Genomic DNA, 26,619 nt, shown 5'->3' on the forward strand with positions numbered 1-26,619 from the left:
TGAGAAGCAGGCCAACCTGAGGTCCAAAGAAGAATCAGAGGTCCAAAGAAGAGATATTTGGAGCCATCCTTACAGAATCAAGGAAAAACTACTGAGAACTGGAGAGTATTTTGGATGTCTGAGGGAGAGAGGCTGCTATCTAGAGACAACACTGAGCTGGCCCAAGACAAGACAAGAGCTGCCATGACCAAAGGCATCTTAGAGAAAGACAGAAGCAGCTCCTGGAGGCAATGAATAGGCAGAACATTCTGCTGGAGTGCATACTGCTAATAGGCCAGCAGACAATGCAGTATGTTCAGCCAAGACCCAGCTGTGCTCTGCAGCTAGTGGAGTATACAGGATACTGGGAACACCAGCAGATGTTCCTGTTATAGCTCCACAGCCTTGCTCCTGAAGTCCATTTCCCTCACCAGTTCCAGCAAAGGGCAGCAGGAACACCACCACGTGGGAACCCACCATTTTTGAGCTATCCAGTTTACCTTGCAGTTCTGAGCCCTGACACTCAATCCCAGAAGGCAGAAGCAGCAATGGCAAAATGTAAGGCTGCTTATGAACATGAGTCTTCTCTCCTCTCCCTTAATTGTATGTATGCTGCCCTTTCCAATGCACTATATGTGAATGTCACACTTGTTCACTCTTTAGCAGTGTCTCATGCTGTTTACAATCTTTATTCACAATGATTAAATGTTTTTTCAAAGTTTTATTTTTGATAGTTATTTATTGGCATAATTTGTGCAATAAAAACCATGTAAGAAGTCAAAGCATCTACAATGAATGATACATGGAAACCCACCAATATTCAATTTAGCAGTGTTGAAAGTTTTTTTTAGAAAAGCATACACACAGCATAAAATAAAGAGTAACATAACTTGCCACTTCTAGCGCTCATAAAATCAACTCCAGTGCTAAAAATCCTACCTCACTCCCCACTCTGGGATGACAGCTGCACATTTTCAGGTTCCAGCCTCCAAGTAAGAACAAAAGGCGACCCTTACAGTATTGCCCTGGTGGTTTATACTTTGTAGTTGATCCATTGCTGGCTGCTTATACCACTGGGCAAGTCTCTGCACCTCAGCCTCCCACCCATCGTTAAGGCTTTCTTCCTTACTCTTACAAATATTGTGCAAAATACAACATCAGCAGACCATGAGTGCTGCACACTTAGTGCAAACCAAGCCTCCACCATGTGTACACAGTGATTCAAACTGCAACAGGGCACAGCTGTCCCATGTGCCCATTACTACTGAAGTTTAGTACCATACACCAACTAATGCATGTCAACCTAGTGTGCAGTAAACCCTCCCTCTGGAGAGTCCCTAATACCATGTTGAGTACATTGTATTACACTTTCATAGACCTAGCCACTCACCGTAAAACCTCTACTGGAGTCTACTGTTTCCTGAAATCACTTTTGACATTGTAACTCCTAGTTTAATTTTTCAGATATGAACCTCCAAACCAGGCCCTATAGAAGCTAGTTGTCACATCCAGTTGTCTCCATTAAACAGCAAGAGTATTCATGGCACAAAACTTTAGGTTGAACAGGAACATTCCTAGTAACTAACTTCTCCGCTTGGTTCCTATTTGCATATTTCAACCCTTTAATTTCTCCACAGGGCAGCTGCCTCCCTAGGTAAAGCAGTGGAGGTCAAGTGTTGTATTACGACTGTCCCTGACCAAGTACTGGGAGAAGGCTCAAGGAGCTCCATCACTTTGGCCTCTGCACCCACCCCTAAGGCAGACAAATGAATAACTACATACATCTATCTGCACGGATGGGGGCATGTCCAGACCCTGCTTACCCTATATGCTCTATGGCACCAAAAAGTCAGCACACAAGGACTGAGGGGAGGGGAACATCTAATTTCTGAGCATGTCCTCCCTCTTTTGCTCTGCCCACTGCTTTTCAGGTACTACCTGCTTCCTAGCACATTACTGGCTCTGAAAGGTGCATAGGAGCCTTTTATTAGGAATCATTTTGAGTCTTTTTCCAGTATTGTTTTGTGTTGTGTTCTGTATGGGGAGGATTGTTGTGCAGGAAGAGACAGTGTGTGGGGATGGGGAAAAATTTAGACTTCAGTGGGATTACTCACAGGCTTGAAGTTAGGCACATGCTGAAGTACCTCACTGGTTTGAGGCCTGAGTTGCAAACCAGGCTATATCTTCTGTGCCAAACGGCCATTCCCTTTCCCAAGCAAAGTGCAACAGGGCAAATGCTTGGCAATATAGATGAATTTCATTTTTAATAGCCTGTTATCTATTTTTAGAGATACCACTCACTCAGTCTTTCCTTTTGCTATTGTTGTCTGTCACTACAGTGATGATCATTGTGGCCTTCTGCAAGGTTTTTACATTGTTATATTTGGATTAGAATGTGTAACCTTCAGTACAAAAACACAGTGAAAAGCACCATTTTTATATGCTGACTCTACATTATTTTATGCAGCCACATATTTCCCTCTGATGGCAGCTTTAAATGGGCTTTTACTTGAATTCAACCTCTGTGACTTGAATTCAGCCTCAGGGGCGGCTCTAGAAATTACGCCGCCCCAAGCAGGGCGGCGCACTACGCCGCCCTTCCCCGGTCCCGCGGCCGGGGCAGAAGTGTCTGCGGCGGGTGCGCTGGTCCCGCGGCTCCGGTGGAGCATCCACAGGCATGCCTGCGGGAGCTCCATCCGAGCTGCGTGACCAGCGCACCCGCCGCAGTCATGCCTGCGGGAGCTCAAGCGGAGCCGCGGGAAGAGGGGACCCTCCGCAGTCATGCCTGCGGCAGGTCCGCTCGTCCCGGGGCTCCGGTGGACCTCCCGCAGGCATGTCTGCGGAAGGTCCGCCGGAGCCAAATGCCGCCCTGCCACAAAATGCCGCCCCACACGCCTGCTTGGCGCGCTGGGGTCTGGAGCCGGCCCTGGTGACCACTTATAATACTAGTGAAAACCTTGCTACTAATAAAGCTGCTTTGGAATGGAAATATTTCCAAATCAGGTTCAGCTAAATACAAATATCACCCACTTTGCATGGAAGAATTCACTTTTATAATTTACCCTTCTGTAAAAAAAAATCTCCATGGCCACAGATTGCTCTCTACTGCTCTGTCAAGCCATGAAGCTTGCCTCCAACTTCCTAGCTAAACCAGTATTCCTTTATCATTGTTTCAGAATCAGTGAACCGTAGGCTTTTCTGATATTTCTGGGGTATTATGTCGCAATCATCAAGTGGGCCAAGGAAATCAGTAGACATGACTAGGTTGCAGTCTTTTTCAATGCAAAGCAGAAAGATTTGATAGGTGAACATGAATTTGAGAATTAAGAGACTGTTACTTGACCGTGGATGTTCTGATGGTGATGTACTATGTTCCACGTATGCCAGAGCCTCAATTAGCATAAATCAGCGTAGGTCCCACTGAAGTTAGTGAAGCTATGTTGATTTATACCAGCTGAAGAATTGGCTCACAGGTTTTATCTAACTTCTTACTAGTTACAGTAAAACCTGCCAAGAGAAACCACTTAATAAAAATGGTCTCTTGTAAGAGGCGATCTCTCTTCAAAGGTGGGGTCTGTGGCCTCTACAAATAGTTGCTCATGATAGGTGGTCTCTTTTCAGAGGTGATCTCTAAGCAGGCTTTACTGTACTATAGTAACCATTATTTTGTTCTCTCCCACTCCTAAATTACTGCAACAGGGATATTGCCTGATATGTTCCTCAAAGTTGGACTGAGTATAAAAAAGACAAGCAGGAACTTGTTTCAAATTTGCAATGATCATGAAGTACTTGAAAATTAGACTTCAAGATAAAGTTTGTTTTGAATCAGACTTCGTCACTTACATTACAAAACTCTGTATATTGTGTAAATTAAAAGCTTTTGCTGCCTAGAATTGGGACCAAGCCTTAATGTTCTGATTGGATTCTGGATCCATATTTTCCCAAATTTTGATAATGATCAGATCAGGAGGTTTAGTTCAGAAAAAATATATATTAATCATGTAACACATAGGGAAGTAAAGAGGCAGGGGGTAGAGATTTAATTTGCAGAAGTTCAGTGTCTACAAAAAACCTGACGGTGCCTTCATTATGTGGACAAACTTGATCAGATGGTTTAACAAGGTAGCAGTTTTGGTAAAAGTGTTGGATTGTTTGAACCCTCAAATTCAGTGCAAGACTTGGAAAAACTGCAAATTTGTTCAGATTTGTTACAGTAATGTTTTAGCTTTTCTATTTTCTTGTGTGGTATTTTTGGGGATGTCTATTCCACTGATATTGTATGAAGTTACATTTTTGACCAATATATAAAAAGTTGCATTATAATCATAACATTCTAATCAGGTAAAAACCACTGTAATTTGCAAGAGGATCAATACAAGCTCTTAATGATAATCTGCAACCATGTGTTTAACAGTAAAACTGTCACTTTTTTTAAAATTCATTCAGTAGCAGTGTACCATAATTGGTTCATGCACCTGTCAACTAGCCTTGGTAGCCTTAATAACGGTCTGACTCAATCAAAAAATTTGGATAAACGGATGCTGGAAAAAAGATGACTCCAAATTAGCAGAGCAGTAAGTTGGCCAGTCTTCCTTGGCAAATTCAAACACTTGAAATGAAGAGTAAGTTCTGTGACGTTTCCAAAGAGAATAGTAAACACATCGCAAAATTAATCATTATCAAGCAGTTAAAAACAAAACAACCCAACATTTAAACTGTCCTGACATTTTGGTAACTGAACCTATGGCCATTACTGAGTGCAAAGACCTTTAACAAATAGTATAGTCCTTAAAGATAAGTTCATTGATGTCAATACTTTTGTGGGATACAACCTGAGTCATATACCTGCTACAACTATTAAGCGGTATCCTGAAAATCTCAAGTACTTCATATGTTTTACGCCCCCACCTTTTTTCTCCCTATCATAACTTTCAGATATTATGTTTTATATAGTCTCTTCTCTCTAGTACTTTGGTATCATTTTCTTTAACCATAAGGACTTTTCATTGATTGCTGTGATTTTATGGAAAATAAACAGCACCTGACTTATCTATCTGCATCACATTAATTGTAGGCTTTTTTGTATTCCATCAGTGCTAGCAACCATTATCTGATTTCCTAATACTTTTGCTGGTACTTACCGAACAATCATGTACCATTCTTAAGTAGCCCCAGAGTTAAGGTTGATTTCAGATTTGCACATAAAGTAGGATTCAGATCTCTTTATTTCACGCTTAATTTTTTTGAAGTTAGTCTTCAAAAATATCAGTCTTGCTCTTCAAAAGAGTATTGAATAAGCCATTTAATAAAAATCAAGCATTCATTCTGTTTAGCAGAGAAAGCATTTAAAGATGAAACTGTTGTGAGATTTCCCTTGTGAATAAAATGGGGACAACCCACTCCCCCCCCCCCAATGCCCTGGCTCCAATAAGATACTGGAGTAGCATGTACGGGTTTCACAGAATACGCAAGGGGCTGAGGGAGAATTCCTCTTGCACAGGAGCAGTATAAAGTTAATGCAAGTAGAGAAGCAGACATGTACAAGGGAGAGCAGCATGCCATGTAGAGTTGTGTTTGTGGTGGGGGGGAGGGGCAGGGAATGGTGCTCTGAGTAGAGGTCAGAGAGAAGCAGGACTGTATAACGATGTATCTAAACTGAACAAGAGCTGAGACTTTATGCACTAAGGGTATGTCTACACTACAAGAGTAGTTCGATTCAACTTAAGTCGAATTTGTGGAATCGATCATACGAAGTCGAATTTGTGTATGCACACTAAGGACACTAATTCGACTTTGTGAGTCCACACTAACGGGGCATCGACTTTGGAAGTGGTGCACTGTGGGAAGCTATCCCACAGTTCCCGCAGTCCCCGCTGTCCATTGGAATGCTGGGTAGAGCCCCCTATGCCTGCCGGGGGAAAAAATGTGTCGAGGGTGCTTTTGGGTAACTGTCATCATTGAACCGTCAATCACACCCTCCCTCCCTCAAAGCGCCTGCGGGCAATCTGTTCGTGCACTTTTCTGGTCAGTGACAGCACGGACGCCACAGCACTGCGAGCATGGAGCCCGCTGCAGTTATGGCCGTTTTCACCTCCTCTCACCTTATCGTCCACCTCTTCCACCTCTTCCACAGTCAGCTGCTGAGAAATCGGGCTACTTTTCAATGGTGCTGCAAGCACTGGTGGACCATAGGGGACGTTTTACCAACATCAACGTTCGGGTGGCCGGGCAAGGTTCATGACGCGCGTGTTTTCAGGAACTGTGGTCTGTTTAGATGCCTGCAGGAAGGTAGTTTCTTCCCGGACCACAAAATAACTGTTGGGGATGTGGAGATGCCTATAGTGATCGTCAGGGACCCAGCCTACCCGCTAATGCCCTGGCTCATGAAGCCCTATACAGGCGCCTTGGACAGCGACAAGGAACTCTTCAAGTACCAGCGAGCAGCGTGACCTGTGACTGTTCAGTTTTTTTACAGAGAAGCTGAACCTGCCCCTGTTTCTTTACCCAGTTACTGTTGACTATCCTCTGCAGTTACATACCCCGTTCATCCCGTTTCCCCCACTTCCAACACACGTGTAAAAATAAAATACATGTTCCATTGTTACTTAACAAAGGTTTCTTTATTAATGACTTTGCGTTAAAGCGTTGAAACTGGGACGCAGACTGTGCTGGGTAGGGTGTGCGGTGATGTAAAAACCGCCTCTAAACTCAAGGAATGACAGGCTCCTGCTCCTAGACCGGTCTGCAGTGCCGGACTGGTTGTTTCAACGGAGCCTGCCATCCCTCCTTTTTGGGACTCTGTGTGTGGGGGCTATGTGACCTTGCGGCGGGGGAGGATGGTTACAGATTCCCCTGCTGCGTGGCCCTGTGGTCCAGGACAAGGACCGCTGCATAAAATCTGTAACCGCCCTCCCCCGCCACAAAGTCACGTCCCCCCCCCCACCCACACAGAACCTGGAAACCACCTCCCATACCAACCAGGGTGCCTACTGACTGCACTGTGTGTGTGACCTGCTGCTGATCCTGCCCCCGTGTCTGTACCCTGGTAAAGGTGACCGTCCTATGCAATTACCAACCCCCTTCCCCACCCCACCCCTTCAAACACAGTCTTCTGTGAAAAAACATGACGGAAACAGTAATTAACAGCCAAGTATTTTTAATAATTAACTAGACAGGGGATGAAACTTGGATTGGGGCTTGGGTGAGTCAGGAAGGGAAGGACTTCTCAAAATTGAGGGTATGAGAGCTTTTGGGTACTTGAGCACTCTGCTGGGGTGCAGTGACAGTTTTCACGGCCCCTGGCGCCCCTCCTTCTGGTTATTTTGGGTGAGGGGGGTATGGGACTTTGTGGCGGGGGAGGGCGGTTGCAGATACACTGCGGGGGGGGCTCTGTCCTCCTGCCTGCAGTCCTGCAGAACATCCACAAGGCGCCGGAGCGTGTCCGTTTGCTCCCTCATTAGTCCAAGCAGCGTTTGAGTCGCCTGCTTGTCTTCCTCACGCCACCTCTCCTCCCGTTCGCTGTGTGAGCGCTGGTACAGAGAGAGGGTCTCCCTCCACTGGCTCTGCTGGTCCTTCTCGGCTCGGGAGCAGCCGAGAAGTTCAGCGAACATCTCGTCCTGAGTCTTTTTCTTTCGCCGCCTAATCTTTGCCAGCCTCTGTGAGGGGGATGCTGTGGCAGGTCGGGAGACAGTCGAAGCTGTGTGATGGGAAAAAGCGAGTGAATTCCTTGCAAAGATACATTTCTGCGAACAATGAACACAGTCTAGTCTGTCTCTGTGAACAAGACCATGCACAGCACTTATCTTGTGCGCACTCCTGCTGCAGGCAATCCAGAAAGCATAAACTCTGCCCCTGTTCCACCTCATCGCAGTCTCCCCCGACCTTGGCATTCTGGGTTGAGATCCCAGTGCCTGATGTGGCAAAAATCATTGTCGCGGGTGGTTCTGGGGGTGGGGGGTGGGTGTACATTGACGAGCTATACCCTGAACCGCCGCGGACAATGTGTTTGACCGTACAGGTATTGGGAGCTCAACCAAGAATGCAAATGCTTTTCGGAGACTGCAGGAACTGTGGGATATCTTGCGTCCTCAGTCCCCCCTCCCTCCATGAGCATCCATTTGATTCTTTGGCTTTCCGTTACGCTTGTCACGCAGCAGCGTGCTGAGTCTCTGCTACGCCATCTGTCTGGAGATTTTTTGAAAATACTCTGGACCAGGCATAACATTACAGTAACTCCCCTAATTAGATGCAGGAGTCGCCGAGCGAGATCACCCTGAGGAGGGTCACTGAAGGAGATAGAGAGCACATGCTGCGTGAAAGCCAGCACAAACCAGTGGCCTATGCTGCCATGCTCGGGGAGGCAATGCTCCCTGAACACCTCAGGAAAGCCTGGCGCGGAAAAGCGTGCTACCACGGAGCACCCAATAAGGCAGATCTCCCCAGGAACCTCCTGCGGAGGCTTTTCGATTACCTCCAGGAGAGCTTCGTGGAGATCTCCCAGGAGGATTTCTGTTCTATCCCCATATATATAGACCTCCTTTTCACATAGTTCAAATTCCTGTTCCATTAATAATAAAAGTTTACATGTTTAAAGCACTTACCGACTGATCCTTCCCCTGATTCAGGGTCCGGGTTAACGGCTGGGGAGGGTTGGTAGGGGATCTCCGTGAGGGTGATGAAGAGATCCTGGCTGTCGGGGAAACCGGCGTTGTAAGCGCTGTTGCCTGCCTCGTCCTCCACAAACCCTTCCTCATCTTCCCCGTCCGCGAACATCGCCGAGGAACTGGCCATCGACACTATCCCATCGTCAGAGTCCATGGTCACTGGTGGGGCAGTGGTGGCAGGCTCCGGAGTGTCCGTTTGCCGCTTTGGTCCTCTGGTAGCCTTGTCTCAGGTCCTTGATTTTCATGCAGCACTGCGTTGCATCCCGGCTGTATCCTCTGTCTCTCATGGCTTTGGAGACCTTCTCGTAGGTCTTTGCATTCCGTTTTTTGGAGCGCAGCTCCGAAAGCACAGACTCCTCGCCCCACACACCGATCAGATCCAAGAGTTCCCGGTCAGTCTATGCTGGGGCCCTCTTTCTATTCAGAGATTGCATGAACTCCTCTGCGGGAGAGCTCTGCATTGTTGCTGGTGCTGCTGAGCTCGCCCCGATGTCCAACCAGGAAATGAGATTCAAACTGGCCAGACAGGAAAAGTAATTCAAATTTCCCCGGGACTTTTCCTGTGTGCCTGATCAGAACATCCAAGCTCGGACTGCTGTCCAGAGTGTCAACAGAGTGGTGCAGTGTGGGATAGCTCCCGGAGCTACTAAGGTCGATTTCCGTCCACACCTCGTCGGGGAGGAGTACAGAAGTCGAACTAAAGAGCCCTCTATGTCGAATTAAATAGCTTCCTGGTGTGGACGGGTGCACGGTTAATTCGAATTAACGCTGCTAAATTCGAATTAAAGTCCTAGTGTGGACCAGGCCTAAGGGAGTGGAGGGCAGGGGTACTGTGGCTATAAGATATAGGGGTTTGATTTGGGGGAAAAGTGGAGTTATTTGGGAGCCTGGGGTGTAGCCAGAGTCCCCTCTGTATGTAGGTGCTGAAAAGTCAGCACATGCAGAGCTGGATCTCCGCTGGGGAACACAAAGACACCAAGGCAGCAGCCCTTTGGGTGTCCTGGTGCTCTGACTGCACCAATGCCTCTGTGCATATCAAATTGGCTCCTGAACATGCTGCTGAATTCACTGGTGGAATGATCAGACGGAAGCTCCACAAATGCAAATTCAGTTTTCTGACCCTTATGTGGTTTTATCATGCATAGACAGGGATATGGTCCATAGACTTGCCGTACTCTGAGACTGTCCGCCTGTCTAGCCAGGCGTCCCATCGGTGCCTTCGCCAATATCTGATGTTTTGGAAAAAACATGTAAGCTATGCCTGCTTGTTGTGGCACTCTGTCCCCCTAGTGCTGGTTAGGCCCACTGGAGATTGATGAGCCTGCTACAGTCTTGGCTAAAAGAGATGAGTGTCTGAACCTAGGGAATAGAGGCTCATATGTTACATTCCCAACATCTCCGCATCAGTCCCTGCTCCAGATGGCCCACCTGGGGTATCAGCTTTACAATGGGAAAAAATCTCTTCTTAACCTTGTGTAGAGTTTGGAATGTGATTACCCTTATCATTATCCCAACTGGCATAGCTACTTGCTACTCATGATCACAACATTATCCAGTGCTTTTTGAAAATACAGCTTCAGTATTTGTCTGAGTGACCTCCAGTGTCAAGTTCCTGACACTGACAGGCTTGATGGTAAGCAGGGCATAAAGATGCAGTCTTTGGGTTACTGGGTCTATTTTATCTACTGGACGGACTTCCTCAAAGATTCCTACCTGGTTACAGAGGCATTATTGTTTCTTATAGAAGCTGTTCTAATTTGAGCCAATTAGGATATAATCGCACTATTTTATGCTTAATTGGACTCTTAAGTAGCTTCCCCAGGCTAAAGTTAGTCTTATGCCTCTCTAATTCCTAGGATTTTTCTTGGCGCCTTTGGAGAACATAGGTAAAAGAGGAGACTCTCTACATTTGGGAAGACTTGCTTTTTAAGGTTACATTGCATAGCCTCTCAGAAACTCTGCTCTTGCATAGTTCATTTCTTTCAGAACATCTGAATGAAAACCATATGGTGGCGATTTACTGCACTTATATTTCTCAAGTTGCTCCATTATTTCCTTCATAGAGCCTTCAATCTCTGTTAAAGCCACACTGTGAATTCCCATGAAAAGTGCCCTTGGAATAGAAATTTGCTCATTATTTTCTATGGTAAAGACTGATATATGTGATTCAGAGAACACGCCACACTAGACTATAAACATTTCAGAATGGGTCACATTTGGAGGTTATAAGCATGGTGTTCCACATATAGTAGTTCAAAGCTAAGTGAATGCACATCTTTTATCAGAGCTTGACACTACAGATTATCTTGCTTGAGGGGAGCTGTATCTTGCAGAGGGAACACATGGAAGTTTTATCTAATCAATACGAGCTACATTATTTCCTAGTTTCTCAGATTGCATTTTTGACCATACTGACCTACTTTCATTGGAAGAAATATTCACAGAACAAATCCCCCGGGACACCAGCGGCATTGAACATGCTCTGTGCCCATGTGAGTACCTGCCTGCTAGCCTGTAGGCTGAGCTCAGCCTTGGCTGATCTCCAGTTGTTTGCAATTATTCATTGTTTCCATTATCCAATAGCCTCTGACCTCCAAAATTCAAGTTTGGGGCTCTTGTGATTACACTAAACCCTGAGACTGGGACAAAGGGTAGCCTCAGAGAGGCATAATTCTTTCCTGCTCCCCCCTTGCCCCATAGGACTAGTAAAATTGGCTCATGCCGGTAACAGATCACTATTTTCCCTCACTGGCAGCAATGCCAGTGCTCTTCCCATTTCCCACACCTCCATGCCACCATCTATCAACCTGCTGAGGTGTAGAGAAAGTAATGGATGCACCACTGCTTCTCTCTGAACCTGCAATGGAGACGCAGGGTGGTGTGCAGGGGCATGGTGGGGAATGAGTCCATTTTATGGCTCTGCACAGCCCTGGCCGTGATCTGGCCCTTAGTGTTTGGAAGAGGGAAGGGATCTTCCACTTCATAATGACAAATGTGCAAGTCAGGTATTGCTATTGCCATACAGTATTTGTGCATCCGAAAATTGCACATCATCTGAGAGGCTCAGGCATGCCCTTTCTTACTGAGCACTTTGTACTGGAAGGGAAATGCACCACAGTTTTAAACGTCCTGCATGATTAATTGAATTTCACATTTAGGGGTATGGAGATGTATTTAAAGGTGGGTCACATGTATTTGAAGGGCTGATGCATAAGCTGCCTAGAATTTGCAAGACCTCTGGACAGCAAGTGCTCTTGTTACATTTGTCACCCTAACCACAGTACAGCAAGTCTCAGATACCTGTCAGCATACCATTCTCTGACACGCCTCTTCCTTGCCAAAGAATGCAATATGTGATTTCACCTGTTTTGAATCCATTGTTTGTGAGCTTATATCCCCTGCAGGTGGTACAAGGAAGCTGTACCACTGCACACTTTCAGAAATCCACACGGGGCTCTGTAAGCTTATTGTCTAGCAGCTGTTGTTAGAGGCTAATGGCACCCAGCTATTCAGATACCATCCTTTCACATTTTCTAATTCAGTGATGTTAGCTGCAGAGAAAACTGATCTATCTGCCTGATGCTTTGAAACCTTGAAACTTACTCATCATAGTTGCAATCTTTGACCTAATCAGCAGCACTAGAAATTCATATGAAGCCTTTCAATAAAAAGGATTTAACCTGCTGTACTTGTTCCCTTATCTTGGAAGCTAGCATGCTGGAATCAGAGGAAAAGTTTTGGTAACAAATGGTAGAAGGAAGACTATATGAACACATTTGTGTAAAGTGTGAATATTATTAGTGCCAGATTCTGCCTCCATTACTCACACACCTTACTCAATGAACAATCTCCAAATTGAAATTTACACCCCTACCCCGATATAACACTGTCCTCAGGAATCAAAAAATCTTACCGCGTTCTAGGTGAAACCGCGTTATATCAAACTTGCTTTGAGCTCCACCTCACCCCAGAGTACTGCTTTACAGCGTTATATCCGAATTCGTGTTATATCGGGTCACATTATATCGGGGTAGAGGTGTATTTACACAGCACCCCAAAGTAGTTCTTATGCTTAGTCTGGGCAATGGGGAGGAATTTTCTTAACTTCTATTTGAGAAGCTTGTATCTTGCATAATCAGAACAAATAGCTTCACCCTCTACATCTACTTTGTCTCTTTTCTTTGATAGTTCATATCAGAGATTCAGTTCGCCAAAGTACTCAGGTGTATCTAATGTTCTTTCGTCACAATTATCTGACATGTCAAAGATCTCTGTGTAATCTCATCAATAAAGCCATAATTCTGCTTTTGACAAAAGCAGCTGTTTTTACCTGCAGCCTCTGAACTTCCGTTAAAGTATTACGTTGCTTTTATCCCGTTTTAGTTGTCCCAAAGCACGAAGATATAAGGGATTTCAAAGGAATTCTTAACAAGTGAATGAGCCAATTAGTCTATAGTGTTTGAATTAGGAAACAGCAGTTATAGAGAAGCAAAAGCAAATATGTCAGGGTATTGTTTTATTAAGTGCAGAGCAGTTAAACAAAATGTTTATAAAAATTATTAAAAACTTATAAATGGATGCTAATATCAGATGCTAGAAATGAGGAAAGCACATTGTTTTTCATATTATACAAGGGAGCTGAATGTGGAAATAAAAACACAGCAGAGGGGAGAAATTTGTCAGCATGTTGCAAATTATTTTACAACAGCTAAGTGCCTCATTTGCCATGAGTTTTAAGGAATACATAGTCTCTGTTTTATTTGCTGATCCTTTTTTACTACAATACAATAAAAACACAGAAACTTCAAAGAATACAATCAATAGTTCTATATAAATCAGAACCTAATCAAACATGGATGTCTTTGGACTATGTGCTTTGTTTTATTTTGTTTTTATATGTACTCCAGGTGGTCTTGATAAATGTGAGAGAACAAAAGAGAGCTTTCTTTGGCTTTACTGTGCCTCATCTGGTCTCTTAATTTCAGCCACACACCATGTGTAGATTTTGTGCCAGTTAACAATTCCATTTGTGTTCCTTTCAGATGAGAACAAAGTGTATGTAATATTTGATTTTAGCCCTCTCTTTCTTGTTGAAAGATTCTCCATTTGTTGTTTATTAGCAATGTATTCATCTGAGATATTTCAGAAGGATCATGCATTTTAATTGTGGTGCTAACATAAGTATTTTTTAGTGTTAGATATATTTATATGTACTAATTAGTGATAGATTTGTGTTCAAAACTGAAGGTAGAGGTTTATTGTAGTAACTATAGTATTTTTTTTAAATGATTTGATTGATGTTCTTTAGTGAAACAGACAGGTAAATGGGTAGTATATAAGGAGAAGCAGCTATGGGAATTCAGGGAGAGTGGTTCAGAGGAATAAACAATCAAAGGGATTTTTTTTTGACAAAATGGCTGATTGCTGTCCATAGATGTGTCTTTCTGATTTTCTTTCTTTTGAATACTTCTATTTAAGGAAGTCTGTTGTTGAGGAATAGAATTCTTATTGGGTTTGTTTTTCCAAATAAAAAAAAATATTTTGTGTCATGTGGCTGCTTCAGTTTTCCTTCTTAAAAAAAGTAAAATGTTTCCAGAATGGAAGGTGGGGATCTGAGTACTAAGCATGGATTATAAAAATGTAAGTGCTACATGAGCTCTTGAGAGTTTTATATTAGGAAATCAAACAGTGATTTGGAAATGAACAGGGTTGACCCTTTAATAAAGGGTGCCAGCCAACCAGCTCTGGATTGTGGGACAGAGACAAGCAGGTGAACCTGCTCTTGGAGTGGAACTTTAGCACCCACTGGCCAGTGACATCCCTTTGCATCCCTGAGGGGTTTCCATTGCTCCATCCCAGGGCCCTTTAAAAGGAGCTGGAATTGGCCTGTGAGTGACAGAGTGTAGCTAGGTTTCAGAGTAGCAGCCGTGTTAGTCTGTATCCGCAAAAAGAACAGGAGTACTTGTGGCACCTTAGAGACTAACAAATTTATTTGAGCATAAGCTTTCGTGGGCTACAGTCCACTTCATCAGATGCATGCAGTGGAAAATACAGTAGGAAGATATATATACACAGATAACATGAAACAATGGGTGTTACCATACACACTCCAATGAGAGTGATCAGTTAAGGTGAGCTATTACCAGCAGGAGAGAAAAAAAACTTTTTGGAGTGGTAATCAAAATGGTCCATTCGCAGCAGTTGACAAGAAGTTGTGAGGAACAGTGTGTGTGTGTGAGGGGGGGAATAAACATGGGGAAATAGTTTTACTTTGTGTAATGACCCATCCACTCCCAGTCTTTATTCAAGCCTAATTTAATGGTGTCCGTTTTGCAAATTAATTCCAATTCAGCAGTCTCTCATTGGAGTCTGTTTCTGAAGTTTTTTTGTTGTAATATTGTGACTTTTAGGTCTGTCATCGAGTGACCAGGGAGACTGAAGTGTTTTCTGACTGGTTTTTGAATGTTATAATTCTTGATGTCTGATTTGTGTCCATTTATTCTTTTATGTAGAGACTGTCTGGTTTGGCCAATGTACATGGCAGAAGGACATTGCTGGCACATGATGGCATATATCACATTGGTAGATGTGCAGGTGAACGAGCCTCTGTAGCTAGTACTGTCTAAAAGTGGAGTTTCTTCCTGCTCTGCTCACTGCCATAATTATCGCACTCTCAGTTCCATATAAGCAAATTATTATCTAGGTAGTGTGCGGGGGTGGTATGGCACTGCATGTCAGGGAACCATGGAATTTTGTGATTCATTGAGTTGACTGGATGCTTTTTGGACTTTGAAGCAACTATGTAGGTCTTGTTGCAGGGGCACAAGCTAACTGATGCAGTTGAACTAAATATGGCTGTTTCACTCTCACTGTGAAAGAAAGCAAATGGTTTGTCCTGGAGAAGGAGTAAGATTCCAATTGGTGGACTTAGAATTATTGATGGTTGACAACTGAGTCTCTCATCCACACACACAGACTGGGGAAGAAGTAACGCCCTGTCCTGTGCATTAAATTTCATTCCCTATTATATTTGCCAGTGTGTTTGTTGCTCATAAGTATTTTCCAGCAATATCTAAATTGACAAAGTCAAAATTGTTCACAAAATGTTCACTTTGTCCATTTGTCATTTGTTGTGTTTTCAGTGACCAAGTCACAGGATGATGTTACATCTGCTCCCTGATTGGATGACAGAAAGTTTTTAAGCAGACTGAGAAATAATAAACAATGGACTTCTGTAATGCAATTTTGGACAAATAATCACCGTGATAAATTAAATGAATAGTCAGTGATCCTCACAAACAAATACTTTCAAATAAAAAAAATACTTTCACCCCATGAATTGTAACAAATCAAATGCAATGCTTTTATTTGCAAAAATATTTGAGCACCATTTTTGTTTCTATCTAGATCCAACTTAAACCATCGCATGCCATCAGTACTCCTTGAATCAATGTAGGCCGGCTATACCTTAATTAAATGCAGCTAGGCCTCCATCCTTTGAAATGAAGAGAGTGCATGTTCCCAGAACACTTTTCCATGTTATGCTGTTCTCATCATATCAAATTCAGAATCTGAAGTCAGGCTCTGTCACTTTTCAGTGGATGAACATAACAAAGGATAGTGTGGTTTATAATAAGAAAGGATAATCAGCTGCACAAGTACTGAACTCTGTGTGATATGTGCTTCTGGCCTGGCACCCAATGTGCTAATTAGTTAAGTAAATTCAGGTGGAGGGTTCAGTATGCAAAGCAAGCACCTAACTGAAAGTACACTGGGGTGCTGACAAAGGGGGATATATGGAATGTTGATGAAACCAAACGATCGATTCTGACTAATGTTACTGCTGATCTACACTGGTGTAACTGAGATCAGAATTGGGCCCACACTTCTGATTAGTGATATTAGTGTCTGGTTTGATTTTCATAATCTTCTTGGCATGCTTAAAATTATTGTTCACTGATCAGCAAGGAGGTTATACAATTTCCATTCCCACCCTCCTGAGCACAGTGTGCTGCCAGCAGACAATTATTTACAAACTGTTCAGTACATCTTGGCCAGAAAGGTATTGGATATTAAATGACATTAAGTTGAAATAGGATGCAAATTAGTTTTTTTCCTCTCTAGTGATTTTACAAGGCTTTCATTATGTGTGACTTATGAAAATTAAGCTTCATTTGAGGTTGGGGAAACTACATGTTAATCTATTAACAGCAAGAAGAGTTTTCAAGGTCAACATGTGTCTGGAATTACTTTTTTAGATAGTGCTGTGATTGTGAATTTGCCCTTATTTCTAAGGGACTAGCAGCTTTGAACATTAGCTCCTTATCCCTGCCTTGCTGGGGGTGAGTTTATGTTGCTCTTAAATTTGTTTCTTTTTGTGTTAGTTCACGTAGAATATAGAAATGGGCTTCAATGTAAATACTTAACCTACAAGTCTGCCAGCAGCTGTATAGTAATCTCAATAGATTATTCTAACCTGTGGGTGCACTAAATACTAGTGGGATGCCATAGTTCACTGCTAGGACAGGAGGCTCTCAGAGTACTAAGCCTGAACAGTGCTTAGTGTTTTCAGTGAAATGGCACTCAGGATCTGGCAGGAAGCTCTCAGGAAAACTGAGAATGTAATAAGGAAAATACAGGTTATTTCTGCTTCACTTACTTACATTATTTCTGTTGGAGTTGTGATGGGGGGTTTACCCCCTGCCCCACCCCTGAAAGGGTTAGTGTGGGCTAATTAACCAGCCTGGGTGCACCTGGCGGGTTTGCTAGGCCTAAGTAGAACACCCAGCTAGGGGCTTCCCCCTCCCCAAAGAGCTCGGTGAACCCAGATGGAGAGGGGATGGAGAGGAGGTGCAGTGTTCCTGCTGTCTGGGAAGCAGCCTGAGAAACAGAGCAGGCAAGGTTCTCTGGGGTGAGCTGGAAGCTGGACTGGAGACAGGGGCCCTGACAAGCAGCCTAACACCGAGTGAGGAGAGGAATGTGCCAGCCCCTGGATTGTGGGGTTAATCAAGGCGCAGAAGCCTGTGGGTAGGCAGGACAGTCTAAAGCAGTACAGGCACACCTGGGACAAGGTGGCTGCCATATGAGCCTACCTGGGCTGAAGGCTTAGTTTTTGTTTTCATTTCTGTTGGACTTTTCTAAAGGACCCTGTGGCCCCAGAAGGGGCAGGACTCTGCAAAGTGGTCTAGCTAGAGGGCCAGGATTCTCTTATAGCTGGAGTTGGCCAACACACAGTGGGGGAAACTGAGGCAAGGGTGGTGCAATGTGTTGGGATTCCCTCCAAGACCTTTTCCACTTTCTGGGAGAACTCTTCATTCTAGGATCCAAAACTCAGGTCAACTCTAGATTTCATCACTCAGGTTCCTTTATTTGGCACAGAGCAAAGCTATGCTGATCAGACTAGCATACAGGATGAGTATAAGCTGTACCATGGGTCCAAAGTTACACTGAAAAACTCTTCCTTTATATACATCTACACATTACGTTCTTAACTATACTTTGCATCAGATGCTTCATGACTTTTCAGGAACCAGTCTCTGTACAGCATGCTCTGTCCATGTGCTGTTCATGTAGAATCTGATCTTTACATTGCACATTTTTCTTGTCCATTGTCCCTTGCATGAGGGTGTTCCTGCTTATCTTAGCTAGCACAGACATCCTGACTCCTGTGTACTGCTCATTCAGCCCCTGTTTGCAACTTGAGCTTCCATTCACCTTTCCAGTCCCGGCCATTAGGAAATGAGGCAAGTTACTTATGTGAAGTCAGGTCTACACAATGGCAGATCCAGCTAGGCGGGGTGTGTTGGGGTGGCAACTTTGCCACAGGAGGCTTTTCCTCTAGTTGATATGTCAATATAATTCATTGATATTATTGAAAGGGAGATCTCTAGGTTAGGTTGAATCGGTTTTGTGAGTTGTTACTACCTTGCCACAGTAATTGGATCAATATCAGACTTCCAGATTCTGGTGCCTGGAATACAAAGCCATTTAAAAGAATTGTGTGGCACAGTGAAAATACACGCTGTAGTTTATCGTGTAAACAGCTCTTGTTTGTGACACTGGTTTTAGTGCGTGTTTCTCATAATTAACTCTGTTTAAGTAGAGCAGATTAATTAAGCTAATGCACTTCTGCTGACTATACAGAAGCAAATCAGGTCATTCGGATTAAAAATAGCGTACTTAGTAACTCATAAACTATACTGGCCCAGCCCTGAACATTCCCCCCCAGGTCTCTACATGGAGGGCCCCTCCATGCCATGATATTCCATTCTGCACACTGAACAGTGGCACTGTGTGCCTCTGGGGTACCATTTCCCATCCCCAGACCTGATGGAGCCTTCCACATGTGGTCCAGGGTCTGCAAAGAGTCTGGAGTCAAGATGGGCCAGGGCATTAGAGGGGGTAGTTTGGTGGCAGAGCCAGGTATGGGGAATGCACACTGTCCCTCTTCTAACCTCATGGAACTCACATGGAAAAGTTACTCTAGTCTGAGATTGGAAGCACTTGTGTGAATGCAGGGGAAGCCATGGCCAGAGATGCTGACTCCAGGGTACAGTCATTGAAAGTACATTGCGGGAGCTTTGGAGGAAGCTTCTGGACTGCACAACAGCTACGAGGTCTCCACACAGATGGCCTTGGCTTCCCATGGATCATGGCAGGGAGGCTGATTTTCTGTAGGTGTGTAAATCACACTCTCCTAATGGAATGAGGGAATTTCCATGAAGAAAACTGAATGATTATTTCCAGAGATTTGCTTGTAAAATGTCCCCTGTCACAACTTTCCATGTGGGAGGAGGCTGTTTGATCCCCTGAACTTAGTAATTATGTCATAGCCGAGATTTATAGGGTAAAATCCAGGCCCCGTTGAAGTCCATGGGAGTTTTGCCATTGACTTCAGTGAGCCAGGATTTCACCCGTAATGATTTATTTTAACATTATGACAACTGAGCAGAAAAAAAAATATTTCAATCATAAATGATCAATTGATGTTGTTCTGTGTGAACTTTTTTTGCTCTGCCCACTGCAAGATTCCCACTCTTCCTTCTGAAGCATCTGATGTTGGCCAGTGTTAGACAGGATATTGGACTAATGTAACGCAGACAGAAGAGAAAGCACAAGAGTGACTAACCTTCCAATTAAACAGAACAAATTACCAACAACACATGATGGATTCTCCATCACTTGAATCTCTATATCCAGCCTAGATGTCTTTTTAAAAGATATGCTCTCACTCAACCGCAAGTTGTTAGGTTTGATGCAGGAATCAGTGGGGAAATTTTATGGCCTGTGGTATACAACAAATCAGACAAATGGTCCCCTCCTGCCTTTGAAATCTATACCTTTGACTCTATCAGTGCAGTTTTTACATATCAACATGTGCAACCGCTTGCAGAATATGTATTTTAATTTTTTTCTTACCAGTTGAATCCTTATTACTTACTTTTCAGGAAGATCCTGGCCCTGCGGACCATAGTAATTGTATAGCATATACACTATGGTTGGGATTATGATATTCTTACTCACATTGAATAGCACCATGAGTAGTCCAAGTAAATCAATGGGAATACTTCTGTAGTAAGGTAGTCCTCATTACTAGCAAGAATATCATAATTTCGCCCTATGTAAATACACACATATGTCATGCATGTGACAAAAATGTGTGTGTCTATACACAGCTTTAGGTTTGCAATAAATTGGTAGCAATAAACAGGTCCTTGTAAATCTCTGTATACTACTTATGTTTTTAAATAACACTAACTAGTGATATTTTAAGAAGAGCTGCTAATTTATGCTAGCTAACAGGTGCTAAAACAAAACCTGCTTTATTTTTCTCCTTTCTCTCACTTTTATATGGAAAGGAGTCAGAAGACCATTAGATATAGGAACGGTCAGGCTGATCGCTCCAGGAAAAAAAGAGAAAATTTAAATTCTAATATAAACCAGTGGAAATGGCTGTAAAAGAATGGCTCACTCAATTATTTTGATTATATATCTCCTAGGAGTAGGAATTATAATCATACTAAAGACTTCAAATCTTCTTATATAAAATATCCAGCTGGTAAAAATCACTGTTGCAGGTGCTGTATGAAATATTTTATCTTTTTTATCAATATCAAGAAGGAGCAACCATTTGAGAACTTCTCTCCCATCTTATGAACTTGGGCTGTGCTTGGATTGACAAAGAAAACGAAACATTTTTCCAAATTTGGAAAATATTGTAACTGACATTCGTAGACTGGGGTAGTCTCTGATTCCTGAACAGTTGTTTTTTTCCAATATTATGTTATGAATAGAAGAAATAAAGCAAATATCTGGGAATTTGAAACATACTTTTGGCTAGAAAAGAATTCAAACCAAATAAGTCTGCTGGGCTGGCCTTAGGGAAAATGGTACCTGGGCAAACTTGTATTTGGCACCATGGCCCCTGCTTCCTTCCTGGGTTCCAAACCCCCTCATTGCTTCCGGGCCCCACTGCCGCCTCTCCCTCCATTGCCCTGAGCTCTCTTCCATGGCCTTGTATCTCCCACTTGCCCCACTCTTTGCCTCTTGACTACAGTGACCCCCCGCACCACGGCAAACCTGGCCATCCCCCGCATCGCCCACCCATAAGGCCAGCCCTGTAGGTCTGTATATTACTACTAATAATAAATTTTAATTCTATTAAGGTCTGCTTGAAGGACGGCTGATACCTCCTATAAGAGGAGGAACATTAGTAAAGTAAGGAATTGATACAACAGCGTGGCAATTCGTTGGGAAAGTACTAACGAAGGAATGTGAACACCATATTAAACACCAAGCATGTTTTTAGTCTCCAGACAAAGATGCTAAGGAAGCTGTTTATTCTGTGGTCTGCCAGGCCCCACACTCTTAGCAGACAAGTCTAAAGGGATAGAGGAGGCTGCTCAGTCATAAGGACTGGAATCCATGACTCTACTCGACCAGCTCCTAAGTAGAGAGACATCAGCTTGACATCTCCCGCTGTTTGTTTTCTGGGGTATACTCAGTGGGGATACTTGACCTCACAGAGTTCCTGAAAAATACCACAGCTCTGGAATGAAACTGTTAGCCTTAGAAGGGTCCAGGATCCTTTGGTCTGAAAATACCCACTCCCAGCAATTATGAGGTAAATGAGGAAGTCCCTGATCTTGGTCTCATCTCTACCCTTTGCAATAGCTACACAGAGGTTATTGTTGCGACCCCTAGTTAGAGGCAAGTGAGGAGGATCTGCATAGAACTTCTACATAAGTGGGGCAGCCATATGCCTGTTTTTCTTCCACATCAGCCCTCACAGCAGTTGCCCAAGGAATTGGTCTGAGTACCCTCCTACCCTTCTAAACTAGGATTGACCTGCACAGAATTTTTGACTATATGTGACCCTCTGCGGTTGCTATGGCCTGTAATACTATGTAAAATAAGCCCAGCATCCAGCTCTGTGAAAGCAGAGCTTGAGTGGTTTGTATGTATTGGCTGCACCCTAAGTTAAGAATTCAGCCATATAATATGTTCTTTATGGATGTATTCATAGTTTAATAAAATAACAGTTCCCTCTGCGCATATCTAATTTCAAATTTAAAGGTGGGATTTTAGAAGTATCCTGTGCTACCTTAGCTCTGTTCCCATTGACTTTAATAGGGGCATAGGGGCAGAGGAGCAGAGTTGGACCAATAAGAAACTCTTTTGAAAATAGTACCCTAAATGATTTAGGTCAACAATCCTTTTCTGTTTTTCCCAAGGCGCTGTTAAAAATAAAGTTAGCCATTAAGAGTTTATCATTGTAATCGTAGTTGTTTGTTTAGCACCATTGACACAGCCAAGGCTTAGATTTAACACATTACTACCAAATGTCTTAATAGGCAGTAGAGTAATTTAAGAAATAAGAAAGAAATTGCTGCTTCCAGCACAATTTTATTTTATGTTGAAACTAAACCAGGAATGGAAGTGTAGTGTCATATTGAGGATGATAGAGCCATTCTTGGGACAACACTTGGGACATCAGAATTTGATTTCAAGAATACTGAGGGTAGTAGTCAAGTCTTCAAAAGAAAAAATCAAGTTATATCACACCAAGTGTCACTAAAGGTTTAACAAATGTTTCCATCAGGGTTGTTCATTATTGCCATTTTCTGTTTTCATGAATTTTAATGTTTATGAATGTAAACGATGGAAAGCAAACTATGTTACACTAATACATCCCTACTGATGCGCTGGTATAAATGAGGCTAAAATTTGGCTTTGTTAATACTGTCTAGAGACGTTCATGGTGCAAGATAAATTATATATGCTTTCAAACAATGCTGCCAGTGCTCTCCTTTATCTTACAAAACCTCTGCTGTTGCGACATGAAACAGAGCCTATTCGCTAATGATTTAATGCTGACAAACATTCACTAGAAATATTGGTTGGTAGCACCAGATTCATTTGTTTTTAAAGCCAGATTTGATGCTAAATGTCTAGTGGCTAAAGGATAACAGCTTCTGACAGAGCAAAACATCTGACATCTGGTACATTGTTAAAACTCTAGGAAACTTTCTATGGATCCAGCTTGGTAATGAATATAGTTTAATGAGCCATAACATACAACATTTTATGTTATTAAAATTAATCTGTTTACCTTTTATTTTATTATATTGCATCTGTTTCAACCTATCCTGCTGAAGCATAAAACTGTTTGTAAAACTGTTTTCAGAGAAGCAAACAAGTGGTCAAAGAGAGAGTGTGGTGAGGTTATTTTCTATAGTTCCTCAATGCAATAAATCCCTTATGCAATTTATGAGCCTCCAAACATTAACATCTACTACATCATCCAGGATACTGATTAGATTTATAATGATCCCTGTACCACTAGAACTTACAGTGCTCAGTGGTCATATGTAGAGTGCTATGGAGTTAAAGAGATTTAGAATAAGAATGTATTAAATGCTGTAATAGTTGTTTGTTAAAGTTAGGGTGACCAGATGTCCCGATTTTATAGGGACAGTCCCAATTTTGGGGGCTTTTTCTTATATAGGCACCTATTACCCCCACCTCCTGTCCTGATTTTTCACACTTGCTGTCTGGTCATCCTAGTAAAAGTTTATTTAAAAAAAAACTTGCTTTAGACTCATAAAACTTTCATTAAAGTAACAATAGTGTGTCTGTGAACCTACGAAAGCAAGGAAATGTATCAGATGTCCCACCAATTCCTTATCAACTTAATCACCATGAAACACATAATGAGAGCTGACTATTTAAATTTCAACACATTTGGCCTATATATTGGATGACATAGTAAATATCTTTCTTTGGCCTACATTTTCTTGTATTTGTCAGTATAAGTCACAATCTTGATAATGTTTTAATTTGAGTTGGTTGAATAGTCAGAAAAAATCCTAAAATATTAATACATATATACATGTATATACTGTATAATGTATTTGACTAATATTGTTTCATCATCTATATATCTGGCAAATGGTTGGGAAAAATGCACAAATAATTGACAGGAACAGTCAAACTTCATGAATATTATTCAATAACATCTAATTTTAATGTTTATTTTATATATGAGTTTATTTTAAGTTTGTATTAGGGGATCACATGCCTTAGAATAAATAATGCTGGTGATTTTTGCTCTAACATTGTACCTCAATTATTTCAAGCTGATCTAATCACAAATGTAAGTAAACATACTTTTATCAGCATATTATTAATTTAGCTTTTCAACATGGTTAAAATATAAGGATTTTTAGAAAGAGATTCTCTACCTTCTTGTTGTCCTTTATTTCTTCTATATGCTGGCCCAGTATCTTCAAATCCAAACCCCGGTGAACCTAACGATGTTACTTTTCAGTTTGGCTGTACTTCCAATTTGGAATCATAAGCAAGTTTTGTGATTCTGCATTTACATTCTCATCTAAACCATTTTGGCTCTCTACAGCCTCAGTATTAAATTGCATTGTGATCTGATCTGTTTACGCCACAGGTCCAGATGCTGTGGAATTCTGATGCATCTGGGATTCCCCACTGAGGTCTTATTCCTATCTACTCCCCAGTAAAGCATCTGGAAGATTAAGCAGTAAGTAAATGCATCCAATCCCCTCATTTTGTGAAACAAAGAATAGAATCATGTTGTTCCATCTCATTTTTTTCCCAAGGGATACATGATATAGCTATTTATTTATTTATTTATTTGTATTAAATTGCTAAATACTGCTCTATACCATAAAATCAGGGAGGGCTGCATTAACCTCTTATCACCTACAACCAGGCTCCACAGTGGCCCAACTGTTTGGAATTGGTCACGTCTGGGAAAAAGCAGGGAGGTGGCCTTGCTCAGCTGCTCCAGGACAGGGTGTATCTATGTATCCCGGGGGACATCATTGTGGAACTATTTGACAAACTGCAGTTGTTATACAACTCTGCTGGTGAATCCATCTCTGCTGGGTTTAAGCAGATTTCAAACACTGAACAGGTTTAATTTTGGGGGGTGGGTTGTTTTTGGTTTTTTTAACAACTTGTAGAAATAGTTTCCCCTCTCTCCTGCCCCTTGTCCCTGGTATGGGACACGTTACACTGGTCTGAGCTGCAAGATAGACAATGAAGAATGGTACAGGAGTTATGGCACTAGTGTAGGACTTGGAAGACCTGGGTTTGCTTTCCTTCTCCAGCACAAACTTTTTGTGTGACCTTGATCTAGTCACATAGTCTTTCTATGCCTCAACTTCCCATCTGGAAAAATAATGAAACTTCCCTGAGTCATGGGATTGTTATGAGGATAAACACATTAAAAATTGTGAAGAGCTTTGGATCTACTGATGAAAAATGCTATGTGAGAGGTAGATGGCATCATTATTCAGTCACAGGTGATAACACCATCAAAGGGAATGTCTGCACTACAGACTCCTTACAGCAGCATGTAGTGTATGTATGCTGCATGCCCCCTTTGTATGGATATAAATAGCAGTGTAGATGGTGAGGCACAGCTTGGGTGAACAGAGTAAAGACATGCCTGAAATATGCCTATCTCATAGAGTTGGAAGGGACCCTGAAAGGTCATTGAGTCCAGCCCCCTGCCTTCAGTAGCAGGACAAAGTGCTGATTTTGCCCCAGATCCGTAGGTGGCCCTCTCAAGGATTGAACTCATGACCCTGGGTTTAGCAGGCTAAGGCTCAAACCACAGAGCTGTCCCTCCCCTCACCCTGTAGCATACATGGCTCTCTACACACCCAAGACAATACAACTATTTTCTTCAGTGTAGTGTCCCACTGCCTCCCCCATGCCTGAGCCTTTCAGTGTTGCGTGTAGCTACATACCACAGTGTGGACGCATACCCTGTACATTGCTGCCAGTATGTAGTTATACCTTAACAGTGAACTTGGCCTTCAAGAGGGGTTCATACCCCAAGTCCCATCTGTGGCTAATTTCCTTCCAGATCAGGGGATTGTAGGCCTGAGACGAAGGGGTATAAATGCAACCTATTCTTTCCTTAACAGGGAAGAAGCCAGATCTGTGTCAAGGTGGCGGCAGTAAGGAGGTATTTTAATGTTAGCTCCAGCAGCAACAGCTTGCCAGTGGGATCCTCCAGGGAGAAGCTGAAGTCTATGGAAAGTCTGGATAAAGGCCTAAAAGAGAGGCAGGCCAAGAAGTATGACCAGTTTCTGTAACGAAGTAACTCAGCACATGTGGAAGGTCGGAGCTTATGGCTGATTCATAACTAATAAAATTCAAAAATCTGTATGAAAGAGATTTCTGATATAGTTTTTCTATAAAATATGTAGCATATATAAAATTCATGATGGTGTATTGACCCTTGTGAATAATGCTGCCATTCCAAACCCAGGCTAATAAAATGTTTATACCACACCATCATGTATTTCAAGTGTGCTACACACACACACACCCATACATATATTGGTTAATAGTCCTGATCTGTTATAATTGATAACCTCCCAAGTACTTTTTTTTTTTTATGTTTGCTTTGTGGCACATGATTTTCTGG

At 42.6% G+C, this 26,619-nt stretch overlaps 1 long non-coding RNA gene across 1 annotated transcript in view; it reads left to right on the forward strand.

Annotated features, from left to right (window-relative positions):
• LOC123377065 overlaps positions 1-26,321 on the forward strand; it is a 44,103-nt gene extending 17,782 nt beyond the window's left edge. Inside the window, exons 2-3 of the long non-coding RNA XR_006582066.1 lie at positions 24,604-24,696; positions 26,114-26,321. This is a non-coding gene — a long non-coding RNA (uncharacterized LOC123377065). The remainder of the gene's footprint in view (positions 1-24,603; positions 24,697-26,113) is intronic.
• Positions 26,322-26,619: the final 298 nt, after the last annotated feature.

Source organism: Mauremys mutica, chromosome 9 (assembly GCF_020497125.1).
Source record: "Mauremys mutica isolate MM-2020 ecotype Southern chromosome 9, ASM2049712v1, whole genome shotgun sequence".
Lineage (NCBI taxonomy): Eukaryota > Metazoa > Chordata > Testudines > Geoemydidae > Mauremys > Mauremys mutica.